This window comes from Ovis aries, chromosome 13, assembly GCF_016772045.2.
Source record: "Ovis aries strain OAR_USU_Benz2616 breed Rambouillet chromosome 13, ARS-UI_Ramb_v3.0, whole genome shotgun sequence".
In the NCBI taxonomy this organism is placed as follows: domain Eukaryota; kingdom Metazoa; phylum Chordata; class Mammalia; order Artiodactyla; family Bovidae; genus Ovis; species Ovis aries.
This window is the reverse complement of record NC_056066.1, coordinates 12,406,750-12,425,749: the sequence shown is the minus strand read 5'-3', so window position 1 is coordinate 12,425,749 and position 19,000 is coordinate 12,406,750.

The following is a 19,000-nucleotide window of genomic DNA, read 5'->3' as shown; positions in this document are numbered from 1 at the left end:
GGGCCCGCCTTTCATCCTGGGGCAAGAGGCAAGCGCAGGTGCCTCCCGCCACTCCCATTTTCCTCCCAGTGGGAGTGGGAGGCAAGGGAGGTGTCCCAGCCGCACCCTCAGGCCCCCCAGGGCTGGTGGCCAAGGGACGGCCCTTTCCTTCCAACTCTTCTCCCAGAGAGAAGGCTGGGCCCCTAAACCCCAACCTTGGCTGCCCACCCTCCTTCCCCACCAGCCCCACCAGCTCCAAGGAGCTTCAGAGCTTCCAGTAACTTCTGCTTCCTCCATGACCCCAGTCCTCTTCCTCAAATCTGGTGCCAGCCAGTACCCTGCAGAAGGCATCTGTGGCCTCAAGGAAGCCGTGTTCCAAGGAAACAGAGGGAACCCAGAAGCTCTGAGCCTCCCGTACGGGCCTTCCCAAATGAATGAGCCCTAAGAGCTCGCAATTTGGTTCCTTAGGTTTACAACCCACCCTGAAGCTCTGGCTCCATCAAATCCCTGAGTCCCTGCTCCTGAATCTCATCCAACCCTGGACCACACAGGACTCTGGAGAGCATCCCTCTTCTCCCCTACGTTTGGTCCCCTTGCTGGGGAGGAAGAGGAAAGGGGATTCTTCAAGGTAGAGGATAGGGGAGAACCATCAGACCTGTTCTAAAAGTTCTTCGAGGAGAACCTCAGGTCCAGAATTGACATGTACGGCTAATCTGGAAAGGACAGCATCAGGAGAATGAATGACACATGAGGGCCTTTCTAGAAACAGCCACCATGTGCATCCATGGACCCCCTCCTCCTGGCCCCACAAGTTCAGGGCTGTGGAGCAGAATCCCAGGGAGACTGAGATCAACCCACCACAGGACCACCAGCCACCTCCCAGTCCATCCCAGGAACTCCAGAGAAGGGCCGCTTCTTCGTGACGCAGGAAGAGTCATGTTTCCCTGGGAGGAAGCAATCGATTCATGGAAGCCCTGTTCTAAGGAAACAGAGGGAACCCAGAAGCTCTAAACCTTCCAGAATGAATCGCCCAGATAAAAGGCAAGCATGGAGGAGAAAATGGCCTGAGGAAGGCCCCTCAGAGGCTGGCAGAGATGTATGGGCGGAGGAAGGGGGAAAGGAAGGTGACACGTGGTCGGTAGTGATGACAAAAGTGTCCCAGCCTAGAAAATCCACCCAAAGACTTAAAAATAATCATAATTTTTGAAAGACCAAAAATGGTTCTAATGTTAGAGAGAAGGAAAGTCGGAGAAGCAGCAAAGGAAACAAGAAGCAGCGGCAGGATAGGATTGGGCAGAAAATGCAACAGAGAAGAGAAGGGGAAACAAGCAATGAGGGAGAGACATGGGCAAAATGCTGTCCTTTGTGCCTCGGGCCCCTGTTAGGGCCCGTGACCCGTCTATCCTGGACGTGAACGAGCTCAGATCCTGCTCCACTAGTCTAAACTTGAGCTGAAATGCCAGACGGCCCCCCAGTTCTTTCTGCTGAAAATGTAACTAGATGTTTGGGTAAAGGGAACATCTCTCCAGAAGCAGTCAACCAGGGTTTGGGGGTCCCTCCCAATGACGATCCCTCATTACTAAGCCCCAGCCTGTATCCCTTCTTCCACAACCTGCCTGAGAAGCAGTGAGACATCTTACATTATGGAGGTGGGACATCCTTGGTCTTCCTCTCCATCTGACCCACCTTTCTCAGCCCAGCAGCCTTGATAACCAGTCTTCCCGTCAAGGTTCCGTAAGTCAAGCTGAGAACATGCGTCCCTGTCCTTCCTGCCGAGAGAAGGGGACTGTCTAATGTTGAGTCAATCTAGGCTAAGCTTCTAAAGTCCTTCCTTAAAGGATGTAACAATAAAACACTACCATCTTCTAGAAAGGTTGTTTCTATTCTCCTGTGAAATTTCTTAAAAAAAAAAAAAAAAAAAAGGAACTAAAACGAGAGGAAAGGGAGCTCCAAGATCGCTGAGTAACTCCCAAAAGAGCCTTCGTTGCCCATTCACACAGCTGAATGTGGTCAAAGACTAAAGAAATCCAATCCAGAAGGACTTTCAGGGACTACCCAGGCCATACTCCGATTAGATGAACGATGAGGTTTCGAGGATCATGTGACTTGTTCAAGAACACACACTAGCTTTGTCTGTATGCACAAGCATGTCTCTAAAATGAGTTACTGGTAACAGATTCACTGGGTGAAAAAGCAGATACATTATAAATTATGAAACATGCTATCAAATTACATTTGACAAGTGTATATCAATTTGTACTCACACGATCAGGGTATTTAACTTATATGCAGGGTATATCATGAGAAATGCTGGACTGGATGAAGCACAAGCTGGAATCAAGATCGCTGGGAGAAATAACAATAACCTCAGATACGCAGATGACACCACATTTATGGCAGAAAGTGAAGAAGAACCAAAGAGCCTCTTGATGAAAGTGAAAGAGGAGAGTGAAAAAGTTGGCTTAAAACTCAACATTCAGAAAACTAAGATCATGGCATCTGGTCCCATCAATTCATGGCAAATAGATGGGGAAACAATGGAAACAGTGTCAGACTTTATTTTCTTGGGCTCCAAAATCACTGCAGATGATGACCGCCACCATGGAATTAAAAGACGCTTACTCCTTGGAAGGAAAGTTATGACCAACCTAGATAGCATATTCAAAAGCACAGACATTACTTTGCCGACAAAGATCCGTCTAGTCAAGGCTATGGCTTTTCCAGTGGTCATGTATGGATGTGAGAGTTGGACTATAAAGAAAGCTGAATGCCAAAGAAGTGATGCTTTTGAACTGTGGTGTTGGAGAAGACTCTTGTGAGTCCCTTGGACTGCAAGGAGGTCCAACCAGTCCCTCCTAAAGGAAATCAGACCTGAATATTCATTGGAAGGACTGATGCTGAAGCTGAAACTCCAATACTTTGGCCACCTGATGCAAAGAACTGACTCATTTGAAAAGGCCCTGATGCTGGGAAAGATTGAAGGTGGAAGGAGAAGGGAACGACAGAGGATGAGATGGTTGGATGGCATCACCGACTCAATGAACATGCGTTTGAATAAACTCCGGGAGTTGGTGATAGACAAGGATGCTTGGCAATGCTGCAGTCCATGGGGTTGCAAAGAGTCAGACATGACTGAGGGACTGAACTGGACTGAACTGAATCAGGTTATTAGGGCTTCCCAGGTGGCGTTAGTGGTAAAGAACCCGCCTTTGAAGCAGGAGACATAAGAGACATGGGTTCAATTCTTGGGTTGGGAAGATCCCCTGGAGGAGGGCATGGCAAACCACTCCAATATTCTTGCCTGGGAAATCCTATGGACAGAGGAGCCCATCAGGCTATAGTCCATGGGGTCACAAAAGAGTCGGACACAACTTAACTACTAAAACAACAAATCAGGGTATAGACATGTCTGTGTATTATAAGTTTTCTATAATATCCTCTTTATTATTCAATAAAATAAATACCTATGCATAGAAAACATCATTTTAATATTGGTATTTTTACAAAATATTTCAATAAAGGATAAACACAGTGTCCAAAACAAACAAAACTAAAGAAGACACACTAGGAATTGACAAACTGGCATTACAGCTTAAGAAGAAGACATTAGCTTTATTGATATTAGCATTATTATAATTAGTCAGCCCTTCTCTCCTAGCCTGCATACAGAATACTGCTGTAAGCATGGAGCTTATACATTTAACCTCACTGCTAACTACAGTATGAATTTTATTGTCAGCAATATCGTCTTTAGGATAAAACATGTTCACAGAGTCTCAAGAGAAAGAGAGAAACGTGACATTGGGGTTCATCATAATTCAGAAAAGTGCAACTATGCCTTACTCCCCACAAATTCTGCACTGTTGTATTTATATTGAATTTTTATAGTGATGCCCTTTAAATGGATGAGGAAGTTGGCAGTAGTAAGTAATCCTACAGTGAATCCTTTCTATTAGTAAAGCATCTCTTTGCAAAGCAAATAATAATGCCGCCCGATGTTCCTAAATCAGTTTTACGTAAACTGAAGTGTGTTGTCTGTTCTGAAAGCTAATCCCCACATTACTCCAAGCACAGCTCAAATTCCACAAAGGATGTTACTTTGGGAGAGATGGGAAGGAAGCATTGGGAGGGGAGTGGACTGGGCAAATGAATCAGATGATTCGCTTTTTTCCTAATTTCTTCCATCTTCACCAGAGCGAAGCCCTGACCATCATGTCCCCACATAAAAGTTTTCTGAGAAATCTCATGAAAGGAGAGCAATTATTAACAGGATGGACAAGGAAGCCTGTCCGACGGTGAAGAATAAATGGTCTCCAAAGACAAATATTCACTAATCCTCAGCAGCACCATTCTAGTGAGAAGGCCCAAGAGGCAGTGTCTTGGATTGATGAAAAGGAAGGGAAAGTCAGAAATCGACTGAGACAAAACCCATCCCCAGAGTCTAATTAATATTTTTAGATTTATTGGGGCTTTTTTAAAGATTTTGTTTAATGCGGACCATTTTTAAAGTCTTTATTGAATCTGGTACAATATTGCTTCTGTTTCATGCTTCTGGTTTTCGGCCTCCAGACATGTGGGACCTTAGTTCCCCAACCGGGGCTCAAAGTGCCACCCCTGCACTGGAAGGGTGGATTCTTAACCGACGGACTGCCAAGGAAGCCCCTTGTTGAGACTTTTTAGATGAAGCTATAAAATTAAAGGACCAAGGATTGTGTCAAGGGTGAGCCCAGATGGGGTCCATTCAGAGAAAGGGGGAGGCCAGCTTTTCCTTCTCCCCATAAAAGTGTACAGTCAGGAGTAAGGGAGAGCTCAGAGCAAGGCTAACATCCTGCCAGAGTTTCCCTTGTACTCTTCAGTTGTTACCGCAACTCAGGAATCCCTGCAGGGACCGTGGCAAGTTAAGTACGAAGAAGTAGGCGCGCTCACCCCCACACCAGACTGTTAACTGCTGTTCATTTGGGGGCGCTATTTCTGGGGTTCTTTAAAGGAAGACACCATCTTGCTTTCTGAAACAGGGCACAGGAGGGCAACTCAAAGGGCAGGACACTGTAATCCCACACCAAGGAACCCGTGGTGCTCAGCTCTGGCTCCTGCCCCGTAGGACTGCATTCCATGGAGCAAGATGCCGAAGGCCGAGGGGCTTGGTCGATCGCAGCCTCATTCCCTGGGCCCCTTCCCCACCCCGCCCCCGCCCCCACCCCAGGGCAAGTGAGTCTGAGCCTGGGGAGCCGCCAGCAGGTCCAGCCCCCACCTGGCCCATCTGCAGACACCCATCCCGGTGAGGGTGGAGTCCTGACAAATGGGAAAGGATCACCCTGGGGCGCTGACGGCTCCTAAATCGAGTGCTCATTTCGGGGGGAAAAAATGAGCCAAGAGAGGAATTTTCCACTGCCCCATTCATCACACAGCCTGGGAGCAGGGAACAGCCAGCAGCTTTCCAAGGCCCCGGGCTCACCTGGCCCCACTACAGTGCTCCATTCCCCCACCCCAGGGGGGCGTCGCTTGCCACCCTCATGATGGGATTCCTAGGGCCTATTTTTCATAAATGGTTTTTGGCCTAATACACAGCAGGCCAAGGGGCCTCCTCTCTTTCTGTGGTTCTCCAGGAGATACAGTTTGAAGACTATGAGAAGGACGCTCCCCATGCGGTATCTTCCCATCTGGGGTTCACAGTGGCTGATCCTGCCCTGACTCGGTGGAATCCTCATCCCGCCCCTGAGCGTCTCTCCTGAGACAGCTCAGAACAGGGGCTAAGAGGTCACTCCACCACCAGCCAGCTGCTGGTCACGGACCCTCCCTCGGCCGCAGCACCTGTAAAATAATAGTTGTAAGTCCCCAGTCAAGCCGCTCTGAAGATTCATAGGATAGCGTGTGCACCAAACCCGGTGCGTGAGCCCTTCACGAGTGCTCACTGTTTCTGTCCAGGGACACATTCATTCAACAACTATTTATTGATAAGGTGTCCTGTGAGGACATGAGGCTTCTGCCTTCAAGCAAGTCATCACCCAGTAGGGGAGACAAATGTTCAAAACAAACAGCTATGACATCACATGATAATGTTTGTAAGGCGTGTCTTATGACCATCCTTTCGCAGACTATCTCTTCTATCTCCTCAGTAAAGCTTCAAGCTAGATATGACCGTATTACCCATGATGAGGCTGAGGTCCTGAGGCTGCGGAGTTGTTTGGCAGACCCTCGTGGATTTGAATCCAGGTCTTCAGAGTCCAGTCTCCATACTCTCAATCTACATCACGACTCCCTTTTTTCCCTCTCTTACAGGGTCCTTGAAAGCTTCAGCTGAACTTCCTGAGATTAACTCCAAAGACCCCCCCAGTGCTGAACATGGCTTTAAATCTGAACCTGAGGGTCTTCCTCCATCAAGTGTTCAACTCTGCCAAACTGATGCAAGATTATCAACAGGCTTCCATCATCTGGGTTCATGTTCTCGCCAGCCCAGCTCTGTGTCCTTATAGAATTGCAGCTCCGAATGTCACTCTGGGACACATGGCCCGGGGGCTACACATGGCCAGTAGGCCATGGCTGCTGAAGGCTGCCCTTCCATGCCTGGCTGCATGGATTACACGTCGCCTATAACAGAGCGTAAAGAAGCCAGGTGTCCCACACAGATGAGTAGAGCTGAGAACAAACACCTGTGTAGACACTCACTACCTCACCCATCTCACCAATTTCCAGATTTTTCCTTCAGAAGATCTCTCCTGTCCATCCCCAACTCCTCAAGCTATTGTCCTGAGTTAGCTGCCACTTATTACCTTCTACTTGAGTACCTCTTGGACACGACTGAGTGACTTCACTTTCACTTTTTACTTTCATGCGTTGGAGAAGGAAATGGCAACCCACTCCAGTGTTCTTGCCTGGAGAATCCCAGGGACGGGGGAGCCTGGTGGGCTGCCACCTGTGAGGTCGCGCAGAGTCGGACATAACTGAAGTGACTTAGCAGCAGCAGCAGGCCCCTCAGCTGGTGTCTCTTCTTCCAGCTTTCCCCCACCAACCCATCCACTTTCTGTCACCAAACATACAGTTGTGATCAGACCACACCTCTGTCCAAAGACCCTTCATCTCTCCATGTTGAGGAGTAAAGAAAGCCCCTGCTCTCTGACCTGCCACTCATAATCCGGCCCTGACATCTCTTCTTAGCTTCCATGTGTCCTCCACAGAGTTAGAAACCGGGGCAACTCCAGGTAAGACCCTCCTCCTTACCTGCCTCCGCCATAGCTTTCCTCTGCACACTGCGCTCTGCCCTTCACCTCACTCTGCCCAGGAAAATCCTACTCTCCCGCAAACTCAGTCCAAATGACACTTACTCTCCACAAGCTTCCTTGGTCCACTCCTTGTCATCTTCCTTGGTTCCCTTGCACCTTCCTTATCAGAGTTTAAAAAAAAAAAAGCATGGTTACTCATGGCATGATTCATCTTCCCTCCTAGATTCTAAGCCCCCTGAAGGTTCAAGACCACGTCTTAGTTCTTTTTTTTTTTTTTTTTTTTCACGTCTTAGTTCTTAAGCATTGAGTCTTGCCTGGTGCCATCTCTCAGGAAGCATCTTTCAGTTCTACAGCTGGAAAAAATGTTCTGATCATTCCTTGAATCTACAGAGTTCTAGACCCAAACATCTCGGTAATAGACATCTTTGTTTTGACAGACATCTACATAGCAGCATCAGCATAATTTTCTTTTTATTTTTCTAATTGACTTCTCTGTCTTCACTCGGAGAAGGCAATGGGACCCCACTCTAGTCCTCATGGACGGAGGAACCTGGTGGGCTGCAGTCCATGGGGTCGCTGAGAGTTGGACACGACTGAGCGACTTCACTTTGACTTTTCATTTGCATGCATTGGAGAAGGAAATGACAACCCACTCCAGTGTTCTTGCCTGGAGAATCCCAGGGACAGGGGAGCCTGGTGGGCTGCCATCTATGGGATCGCACAGAGTCAGACACGACTGAAGTAACTTAGCAGCAGCAGCAGCAGCAGCAGCTATCCTCACTGATTTTTTTATCTTGTTGTCATAAGAACACTTAACATGACATCTACCCTCTTACACATTTTTAACCTTAGAGCATATGATTATGGACTCTAGTACATGTTGTACAATCTTGATGCAATCTCTAGAGCTTATTCATCTCAAATAACTGAAACTTTATTCCCATAGGTGAGTAACTCCTCAACTCCCCTCCCCTGCCCATGGCAACCGTGATTCTACTTTTCAATTCTGTGAATTTGACTAGATTCTTTCTATATAAGTAGAACCATGCAGTATTTGTCCTTCTATGATGGTCTAGCTCACTTAGCGTAACATCCTCCAGATTCATCCCTGTTCTCACAGATTGCAGAATTTTCCTCTTTTTCAGGGCTGAATAGTATTCTACTACAAGCATGGAGCACATCTTCTTTATCCATTCACCTGTTGATAGTCATGTAGGTTGTTCCCTTATCTCAGCCACTGTGAATAGCGATGCTCTGAATACAGGAGAGGCAATATCTCTCCAAGATCTTGATTTTCTTTCCTTTGGATAAATATCCGGAAGTGACTCAGACGGTCATTCTATTTTTAGTTTTTTGATGTATGAAGTTTCTATTTTCTCCACATCCTCAGCAACACGTGTTCTCTCTCACATCATTTTGCAACGTATTAAACATATGGATGGTTGAGCCTTTCTAAAGACACTAAGAACAGTCACCATCTGTTGAAGAGCCATGCACTAAGCGGAATGTTCTGCCTGTGTTATCTAATCTTCATAGAAATCCCCAGGCTACAGTTCATGGGGTCGCAAAGCGATGGACATGACTGAGTGGCTCTTTCACTTTCACTTTTTCAAGCTAAATGTTCTGCCTGTGTTATCTCATCTAATCATCATAGATATCCCCATTTTACAAATGAGAAAAGAAATTTTCTATGATCAAAAAAATGTATGAGCCAGCAATTCTGCTCCTGTGAGCTCTACCTAAGCTCTGGGAGTGACCCGAGACAGCCTCGGTGCCTGTTTTCCAGAATATCTGAGTCTGTGCAGCCACTAATTCTCTTTATGAAGAGCCACTCATATGGAACTTGCCACTGCTATTAATCAGCTCCAGCCACAAGTCAATCCGATACCAGGGGCAGGAAAAGCAGTCAAACCTGTTTGTCTTAATGCGTCTGAATCCTTTCATTTTCAGTTTTGAAGTTTTATGCATCTTACAAACCATCAGATCACCGCTAAAGGCACAGTCCAATATCTACGACAGTGAGTACTTCATGCCTTGAAGTACTTTTTGAATTTTTTTTTTCTTTAGGATGTAATTGAATCATTATGCATGCCCAGCTGTGATGTGTCATCAGACAAGTTTGCCTTGCTCAAATGGAAACACATCTTCCCATCCTGCAGAGGAGAAAGAATGTGACTCCTTGTCCACTCTAGGGCCCTGAGAGTCTTTCAGATTTGGGAGTCAGACACCTGGGTCTATGCGATGGTTGACCACAGTTCTTAGCTCTTTAGATAAGAGGTCAGATCATCGGTTAACCCTTAAAGGACTCCATGAGAGGCCACATCAGAGGCCACAGGAAGCATCACGGGAGCCGGAGGCCAGCAGCTACACCCAGAACAAAACCTGTCTCCCCAAGAAAGAATCGGCTCTTAGAGCTCTTGACATATCAGCCCCCATCCAAAAATCAAGGAATCAGAGCCAGCTTTTTGCTCCAGAAAACTTAGCCCTCCCTAAGGAGAAGGCAACCCTGAAATTCATTCTCTTTTTTACCTAAATATTGGGCTTCTGATAGCTTCTTTGATGCAGAAGAAAAAGACATGGCCAGTTCAAGATCATGAATAAACCTAAACTAACTTATATTTGGGGCTTCCCTGATGGCTCAGATGGTAAAGAATCCACCTGCATTCAGGAGACCCGAGTTCAATCCCTAGATCGGGAAGATCCCTTGGAGAAGGAAATGGCTACGCACTCCAGTCTTCTTGCCTGGAGAATCCCATAAATTTATGTTTATATATTCGGGACTGTCAAGATAAGCACACAAACATGCAAACACCTGCCCACCCATGGACAAACTTGTCAGCACACACTCTCTGAGGCACAAGCACAAACACTTAATTTTGTGACTACCTACTTTTGTACGACTTGAACCTGATCCTATAATTGGAGGCCAATGTCTTGATCATGTTGACTTTAATTCACTTATTTTTCTGAGGCTCCTCCTGAATACGTTCAGGGCTGACATCCAGGCCAGTATCCACACTGCCAGTATCAAATACTCCTGATGCCAAGAGTATTTTATACGTTGGGTTAAAGCATAGCGTCACACAGCACTCTAGCACTTTTCAGTATTGTTCAACAATACTTGACCTCATCCTTGGCCAAACTAACAACCTTGGGAAAATCAAAATAGGCCAAGACAGAACTGCCAGTGCTTTCCCACCGATGCACCCTTCACCTAAGGACTCATAAGCTGTAATTACTATGATATTCCATGGTCTTGAAATGAAGAAACTAGCACAAGGAAACCAAGCCCCTTGTCTGGGCTCACGTAACACGTGAAAGTTACAACCAAGGCTGAGACGCTAACAAAAATTCTGGACATTTTTCATCCCTTTCAGTCATAAACCAAATGGTTCCAAGAAGTATAAAAAGAAGTTGAAGAATCCAAACCAGTCCCTGGGCAGATATTCATTTCTTTTCATCCTGACGATGGTAGTTCTCACCTTTTTATAACACTGACAGAGAAATGTACAAACGAAAACCTGAATTGTGCTTACGATGGCTCCACCAATCCTTAAAATTCTAGGGATTTTTTCAAGATGTTTCAGACAAGCCAAACTCCAATAAAATGCTTTAAAAAAAATTTTTTTAAACAAGAAATCAATAAAAAATGTCAAAGGATGTGTCAGACAGGCATTTAGAAACTCGACTTTTTTGGCCAGTTCCTGGCCACTGGCAGCCTCTATATGCCTATCATTGCCTTGGGACAGCAGGTTCTTTCATTGTTCGATCACTGCTTTTGGAAAAGGCGCGTAGACACCTCTTGAAAGGCCAGTCATTTGGGCTTTTTCTAGTTTGGGTCTGTCATGGATGCTTCTATTTGTTCTGCCATCCCCCGATAGGGATCATTCAAATAATTCTGTTAAAACCCCAAAGGGAGCTGGAACCAGGTTAGACCCATCCTCTTCCAATCCCCCTCAGGACCCAAATGTCACAGAAATACAGTGACCAAAGGCCTGACAATTTCAGGGAGCATGGAATCCCAGTCCTAGAAGCTTCAATACAAGACTTTAAAAGGTGCTCAGGTCCTCAGCCAAAGGTTCCCACGTGGCATTTCCATCTCCATTTTGGCCAAGCCAAAGTGCGCCGCTTATAAAAGCAAAGAAACAAACAAGGAGTCCCGCTTTATTTTTTAGACCCGCACATGGTTCTGACTGGGCAAGTCATATGAATTAACATTAGCCAGTCGCCCTCAGATCTGGGATGAGGGGCAGGAGGTTATGCTCTGTGTGCCACTCTTCATATTGTTACTATCATGATTATATTTTATGGCAGTTTCCTTAAGCCCTACTGCTCAACACTGGTTAATTTCTCCATTATAAACAGTGGATCCTTTTATCGGACTGAGTGTTTTGTGATTAGTTGGGTTACATTTTACCTCCAAGACATAATTAAGAGCGGCAGGTCTCCAAGGAGGACTGAAACCCCGCTATTCAGTCTGTGGGCAAGCTAGCAATTTTGAAGGCAGTGGCCATGCTTTGCACGTCGTCCAGTGGGAAATCACATCCTTTTTTGGTCATGGAAGGGGACTGTTTTTAAATAGAAGTCAAGCTGATTGACAATATTGCATTAGTTTCAGCTGTATGGCAATGTGACTCAGATATAGGTATAGGCATGTTCTTTTTCAGATTCTTTTCCATTTTATGTTAGGACAAGGTATTGAATATAGGTCCCTGCGCATGTGTGCGTGCATGCTCAGTTGCTTCAGTCCTGTCGGACTCTTTGTGACCCCAGGAACTGCAGCCTGCCAGGCTCCTCTGTCTATGGGATTCTCCAGGCAAGAATACTGGAATGGATGCCATGCCCTCCTCCAGGGGATCTTCCCCACCCAGGATCGAACCCAGGTCTCCTGCATTGCAGACAGGTTCTTTACCTCTGAGCCACTGGGGAAGCCCCATAGTTCCCTGCACTACACAGTGAAAGTCTTTTTGCTTATCTGTTTTATATATAGTAATATTCATCTGTTAATCCCACACTCCTAACTTATCCCCCATCTCCTGTTGCCCCTTTGGTAATCATAAGTTTGTTTTCTATGTAAGTCCATTTCTATTTCGTAAATAAGCTCACTGTTCTAGATTCCACACATAAGTGACACCGTATAATATTTGTCTTTGTCTGACTTAACTTGGTGTGATCATCTCTAGGTCCATCCCTGTTGCTCCAAATGGCCTTATTTCATTTTTTATGGCTGAGCAGTTTTCTGTTGCATATTTACATATCCCTCACCTTCTTCATCCATTCATCTGTCAATGGACACTTGGGTTGTTTCCGTATCTTGACTATTGGTCATAGTGCTGCTACAAACACTGCGGTGCACGTATCTTTTCCCGTTTGAGTTTTCCTCTTCTGAAACCGATTTCAAAACCAGACCTTCCATGCTGAGATGATGCTGGGCTCCTGCCAAAGCCCCCAGTGACCACAAGCAACCAGATTTAAACAGAATCTACCTCTGCTCAGAACATTCCCTGAGGGACACCGGCCCTGTGCACGCCTGTGAGTTTTCACCTGGATTTTGACCTTTGTCCACTGTGAGATGTTGGGCAAGTAACAACCTCTAGGCAGAGAAGGTAAATGGTTTTAGGCTGCCTTTTAAGGGAAAAACTGTAAGATGAATCATTCAGCCTAAAGAACCAATGGGAAATGAAGTGAAAGTCACTCAGTCATGTCCACCTCTTTGTGACCCCATCCATGGACTGTAGCCCACCAGGCTCATCTGTCCATATGATTTTCCAGGCAAGAATACTCAAGTGCGTTGCCATTCCCTTCTCCAGGGGAATCTTCCTGGCCCAGGGGTCGAGTCTTCTGTTTTGCAGGCAGATTCTTTACTGGCTGAGCCACCAGAGAAACAAACCAATGGAAAATGCTTCCCCCACAGTCCCTAAGCCTGAGGACATGGGCGCACAGCATCCTTTCCTCAGCTCCTGGTTTCGGTTGAGGAGGAGAGGCTCTCAGAGAAGCAGGGACTCTAGAGCGGCAATAGCTCTAGCGTCTGGCAAGCTGAGTGTTCCTGACCTATTTAGCAGCTGAGCTCTGTCCTCCTCTGTAAACTGGGGATGATAGAGAGTAAGCCTACAGCCTGGGGTCACTGGGATAATTAAGTGAGAAGCATATATCAAGCAGTCTTCCCAGGTGACACTGCTGGTAAAGATCACGCCGGCCAGGGCAGGTAGACGAAAGGGTCGCAGGTTCGATCCCTGAGTGTGGAAGATCCCCTGGAGGAGGGCACAACAACCTACTCCAGTTTTCTTGCCTGGAGAATCTCAAGGACAGAGGAGCCTGGCGGGCTATAGTCCACAGGGTCACAAAGAGTCACACGGGACTGAAGCAACTTAACACCCACATGCACATATATCAAGCATGTAGTAAGTGCTCAACACTTAGGGTGGCCCCCAAATATAGAAGCGTGGAAGAATATATCATTGGTTTATTGATGGCGATTTCCTTATGCTCTAAAATGATTGCTACCTTTCCAGATGAGGTGGGCAACTTTATGCATTAGCTGATAGAATTATTCAACAGATAGCCCTGAGGTGGTGAAAGACATCAAAAAGCCCCTTTGCCCCGAAATATTCTGTGATCCCTGGAACCTGGAACTCCCATGGGGATCTTGTGCTTGGTTTAAGTTTTAAGGAGATCTCTCTCTTAGCATGCAAGTCCACCTGACAGTGCCGTCCTCAGACCCTCCTGGGTGGGACTCCTGGTCTCTGGGAACTGATCTCAGACGTGGACAAAGGGGCCCTCCCCTGCCTGTAGCCCAAAGGAAGCTGTAGACGGTGCAGTTTGCCATGTTGCTGTAGGAACTGAGCCTTCTTTAAACCTCCCCTGGAGGCACCAGCTCGTGAGTTCCGCAAGGCCATACCTACACAGAGCTGTAGGCAGGCTGGTACCCACCAGGAAGCTGAAGCCATGTTAATTACAGGGCCAAAAGGTTGGGCTGAAGGCGTGCACGAGGCTTCTGTATTAGACATTCCATATTTCATGTGGACGAGTTTGATCCTTTAAGCTTTGAAAACACCCAGAGGGCAAACTGTCAGCACCATGCACAAGAATTTTGCCCTGAACAAAATGACCTTTGAGTTCTTAACTGGTTTCATATTCTCCGGGTCTCCACGCACATATTCCTCAACGGTCACTCTCAACATCTTAAATGCATTTATTTGCTGGTGGGGTTGGCCCTCTCTGGCCAACAGCCACTGATTAACATCTAGTCTGCAAACCATGTAGAAACGTAATCCTTAACAAAATGGGGAAGTTCCGAGCAAGCCAACACATTGTATTGATTTGCAAACTTGGGCCCACAGTGAGCATCTTTTCTCACTGAACTCCAGCTGTCTGTCTCCTGTGAGACTCCATGGAGATTCCAAAGATCAAACCAGGACTCCCTCTTGTCACATGTTATCGACATTAAATTCAGTGGCTGATGGGAGCAGAGCATGAGGCTAAGACGTTCCTGGACAGGAATGGGACTTTTTGTTTAAGATGTGACATCAAGGGGCTTCCTTGGTGGTCCAGTGGATAAGACTCCGCGCTCCCAGTGCAGGGGGCCTGGGTTTGATCCCTGATCAGAGAACTTGATCCCACTGGGAGCAACTAAGAGACCCTACCTGTCATAGCCAAGATTCCCAGGGCTGCAACTAAGATCCAGAGCAGCCAAATAAATAAGTAGATTTTTTTTTTTTAAAAGGATGTGAAATCAAAGTGACATCTTTCAACAGGGGTATTTTTGTCTCGATATCAAACATTGTTTTCTCAGCAGTAAGCAAATCAAAGCAGCATTTCCCTAACGCTTTAAGACTTGAGAGTGTAGCCTTTTCTGTCATTTACTGTCAAGGCTGACAACAGACACACCAGCAGCCCCACAGCCCAGGACTCCCCTTGGGGACAGGCTTCTCTGCGTCTTTGGGTAACTCACATATGTCCCTCCATCTTCAGTTTCCCAGGTCATGACGGCGAGGAAACAGGGCCAACCGTGTACCTCCGCAGGCCTCAGAGATGGAAAAAGTGGATTGATACATGCCTCTTTCTTTCCTCCTCTCCTTTCACCTCAGTCCAGCCAGCTGGCTCTGAGGGTGAACATCCTGCCAGCTCTTCTATCTGTGGTAATACAAAGCAGATACCTAATCCCCAGCCCTCACCTTAGAGTCTGAAAACTGGTACCTTCATCAGAGCTGCTGGTGACGACGAGTCAGGCAGGCTGGCAGAGGTGTTTTCATTTCTCTTCCCCATTTTCCAGTGGGTGGGCTAAGAAACAAGCTGGCTCTTCAATCTGTAAAGAAATGTTGCAGAAAGGGCCTGATTGATCCCCAGACTGGATAATCAGTCTGGATTCATAATCAGAATAATCAGGATAATCAGTCCTCAGATGGAATCAGGGATGCAGGGAATTAAGCTCTGAGTTCCAAGCCTTCAGGCCACCACCCATCACAGGGCAGCAGCCTGAGAGGCAGCTGCAGGCTCCCTGATCCAATTAAGACGGGAAGTCCTCTCTTCTCCTGGTTACAGGCAGAGGATTGAGCCTTTGAACCTACTCCACCATTGAACCAGTGTAATGGTTCTCAGGCACACCTCAGCTCCCCAAAGAACCTGCAAAGCTCTTAAGAGGAGGGTTGACTTCACTCACAGTTGGGCTATCTTTCCTCTGCAGTTTGGCGGGTCCTAAGCATTGATGGAGAGCCCACATGTACAGTACAGCAGCCTCCAGGCCACACTCTCACTCTCAGTCCTCTTATCATCCAGTCTACATGAGCCACGAGGGCCAGATGGGACCAATGACCTGCCCTCTGTCCTTCTAGAAGGCCCTCATGTTTCCAGGCCACTGTCAGGGATCCTGGGGTCTTTAGAAGCGTGAACATCATGGGTTGACAACTGGGATATGAGGAATTCTCTGGAGGAGGCTGAGCTTGAGGCCACCAGGAAGCCCTGAAATGTTCCAGGAGAAGGGCAAACAGCTGCGTGCACTCAGCTCTCAAATTCATAGAAGACAGGTCCACTCTGGGCCCTCCAGGGAGGAGGGAGTGGCTGCATTAACCAGGTGGGTTGTAGTCAACAATCCCTCCCAATTTATGAAATGGAACTGTAATGACCCTCAGAAAGCACAGGTTCTACCCAAGCCCCCTCCCCATTCAGCCCCATCTCCCAGTCCATTGGATTCCAACATCAGTTCCTGACCAACTATTCTAAAGACCAGATCACAGACTTCCTGGACTATCCAGGGGTTAAGACTTCGCCTTCCAATTCAGGAGGCTCATGTTCTATTCCTGATCTGGGAGCTAAGATCCTACATGCCTCAAGGCCATAAAACACAAGCAATATTGTAACAAATTCAAAAAAGACTTTAAAATTCAGTTCAGTTCAGTTCAGTCGCTCAGTCGTGTCCATGAATCGCAGCACGCCAGGCCTCCCTGTCTATCACCAACTCCCAGAGTTCACTCAGACTCACGTCCATCGAGTCAGTGATGCCATCCAGCCATCTCATCCTCGGTCATCCCCTTCTCCTCCTGACCCTAATCCCTCCCAGCATCAGAGTCTTTTCCAATGAGTCAACTCTTCGCATGAGGTGGCCAAAGTACTGGAGTTTCAGCTTTAGCATCATTCCTTCCAAAGAAAACCCAGGGCTGATCTCCTTCAGGATGGGCTGGTTGGATCTCCTTGCAGTCCAAGGGACTCGAAAGACTCTTCTCCAACACCACAGTTCAAAAGCATCAATTCTTCGGCACTCAGCTTTCTTCACAGTCCAACTCTCACATCCATACGTGACCACAGGAAAAACCATAGCCTTGACTAGACGGATCTTTGTTGGCAAAGTAATGTCTCTGCTTTTCAATATGCTATCTCAAATTGGTCTATGCCAAAAAAAAATAAAAAAACTTAAAAAGACCAGACCACACCCAAATCCTGTGTCTTCTGCTTTAAAAAAAAAAAAAATGGGGGAAAAAATTTTAAAAATTAATTCAAAAAATTTGAGGGGTATTTTACAAGTTTGGTAAATTCTGTAGTCAGGAAAAAAAAAACAACTTCCATTTTCTGGAATTTCCTTATGCACACTGGCCTCTCCCCTCCAAAAAAAAAAAAAAAAAAAGGTCAAGCGAATTGGCTGATTTCTTAAAGGGGGTGGTAGTTTAGGCATCCCTGTTGACTCAGTGGGAAAGAACCCACCTATCAGTGCAGAAGACACAGTTTCAGTCCCTGGGTCGGGAAGATTGCCAGGAGAAGGAAATGGCAACCCACTCCAGTATTCTGGCCTGGAGAATCTCATGGACAGAGGAGCCTGGCGGTCTGCGCTCCAGGGGGTCACAAAGAGTCAGACACGACTGAGCAACTGAACAACACCCTGGTGGTTTGGCATGGAGTTGACACCATCTTTCTGCAGTGGGAGCCCCTTCGGGACAACGCTGAATTAGGAGCTGGGGCCAGGAGCCAGCGGCCCTGTGTGTCTTCACGCCACATCCCTAAACTGCACAAGACTGGGCACAGAGCCGCTGTGTTCAGAACCTGAGGCTCCCTCCAGGTGGGTGCAGGCCTCTGGGATGTTGCTGGGCCCCAGCAGCACAGCCATGCTTCGTACTGCATGCCTTTTGTTTAGCCTGAGACCGAGCGGGTGGGGTGGGGTGGGTTGGGTTGGGGGAGGCCAGGGGGGAGGGGGCTGCTCTCCAAATCCCCATGCCAAACTGTGCGCACAGACATGACAGGGGATTGTCAAAACACACCCCAAACAATGTGGCTAATGTACCAGGATCCCCTGCAAAGAAGGCCAAGGGTGAGAGAGGAACCACTCAGAGAAAGCAGAAGCTGGATGGAGCACCCCCAAAGGAGCAGCTTTAGGGGAATATTGACCTATCTCCTCTGCTGATCCTCTTCTCCAAAGAGAAAGAGAGAGAGAGATGGAGAGAGAGCACAAGGAAGAAGAAAGGCTAGGCGCTGGCTATCTCCCTAGAATAGGCTGTAAGCTATTCAGGCAGAATTTCTTTACACAATGGATTGGCTGAAATCTGAACCATGCTGCCAACATCAGCTGGACAAGCAAGTCCTGTGTATTCCGCTCAAGAGGGGCCAGGACACATTTCAGAAAGAGCCCGGAGTCTGCAGGCTGGGATGCTAACTCCTGTCCCAGGGTGACAGTCACAAAATACAAGTTAATTTGTGTTTCACAAGATAGTAGTAAGAACAGATGGGAATGGAATGACTTCCAACCCAACTGGACTTTTACGAACCGGTACTGCTGCAGTCTCTTAGGATAGTCTGCTCAAGATTTTAACAGGGTGGGGGGGGGGGGGCGGTGTCAGGATGTCTTTCCTAGTAAAGGATGTTCTCCAAAATATTTTAAAAATCCAATGGAATTGTGGCATTTTTCTTCTCATATGAGTCTTAGCATCTCTTCTAATGATGCAGAGAAACAGTCCAGCTTCAAAGAAATCAAACAAACAGCCTCAGGTCACCCTGATCGTTAGTGGCACAGCCAGGAATGAAACCCAAGTTCCCAGACTCCTAAGACTGTGGTGGTCACACGTCTCAAACAATCAATTTCTCTGAATTCTGAGGTTTTCCTTTTACTGGGTTTTTGCAAAGAAGAGCAGACGAGTCCCAATCTGAGGGTGTGTTCACACCGGTTGAGTAAGCTGGAATAAGCGAAAATGAAAACGTTTTTCAGAAACTCATTTCATCTGAAAGTGCAGGAAGGGGTTGGTGTATTATTACTCAGCTATTCTGGACCCTGGTTAACATTTCTACTTTCCAGATAAAACTCTAATACAAAAATGTTCTTG